Genomic DNA, 1,000 nt, shown 5'->3' on the forward strand with positions numbered 1-1,000 from the left:
CTCAAACTCACAAACTGTGAGATCATGACCTGAACCAAAATCAAGAGTTGGCTGCTTAACTCACTGAGCCAGCCAGGTGCTCCAGACCGGTCTTTTGAAAAGGCATTCTTTTCTAAATTAGAATTCAGATCACACAGTCCCTAAAAATGATCTCCTGTTCTTATTAGATAAGCAAATGAGAAAAAGAGATCAGATGAATGTAGAAAGGCTTTAAGGGCAATTCTTTGCCTCACACTGAAAAAGGGCTACTGGCTTGACTGGACTGGGATTGCAGAGCCCAATCTGAACCACTCACCTAAAGACCTCAGGGAGTATTATTATACATTGAATAACCTAGACGTGGGGAAATGCAAGGATGAGGCATCGCGGGGTTCTGGAGGTTTGTCCTGGTAGGGCTTTTATGGCAAAGTCAACCCCAGAGGGAGCAGACATTCTGAGTCTCAACTACCCCATTAGGGGACAGTGAGACCCTAGAATCTATAGTCTTCACCTTGACACAGGTGTGATGTACTACACAATTTATTCCCATATAAAAAGCATTCTCTATTAAACAATACATAGAGTAGTGGTTCAAAGTCAAATGCTGGAGACAGACGGGTCAAGGTTTGGTTTTCATTTTGTCATGTATCAGCTGTGAGAGACCTTGGGCATATTATTTAATTTCTCTGAACCTCAGTTACCTCAACAGAGGGGGGAAAAAGGGAGTATACTGATAAGAACAGATACTACACTTGATCTTAGCCAAAAGGCCGAGAAACGATTGAGAAAAAGCGAATATAATTGAACCTGCCCCTAAGAATTATTTTGAGGATTAAGCTAGACAATATAGTATTTAGCCTTGATAAGGTGCTCAATTTTTGAGCACCTTACAAGTCACAACAATAAATATCTCTTCAGACTCACTTTTGGAGGCTAGATGCCTGCTGGAAGTAGATATTTGTGTCATCTCAGCATCAATGTTTACTAAATCTCATCCCAGGTTTGCAATTGTTTCCAGGTA

General features: G+C 41.0%; 1 pseudogene; it reads right to left on the minus strand.

Annotated features, from left to right (window-relative positions):
- Positions 1–592: 592 nt before the first annotated feature.
- On the minus strand, positions 593–761 carry LOC115305746 (annotated as a pseudogene).
- Between the last annotated feature and the right edge of the window lie 239 nt (positions 762–1,000).

This window comes from Suricata suricatta, chromosome 10, assembly GCF_006229205.1.
Source record: "Suricata suricatta isolate VVHF042 chromosome 10, meerkat_22Aug2017_6uvM2_HiC, whole genome shotgun sequence".
Classification (NCBI taxonomy): Eukaryota; Metazoa; Chordata; class Mammalia; order Carnivora; family Herpestidae; genus Suricata; species Suricata suricatta.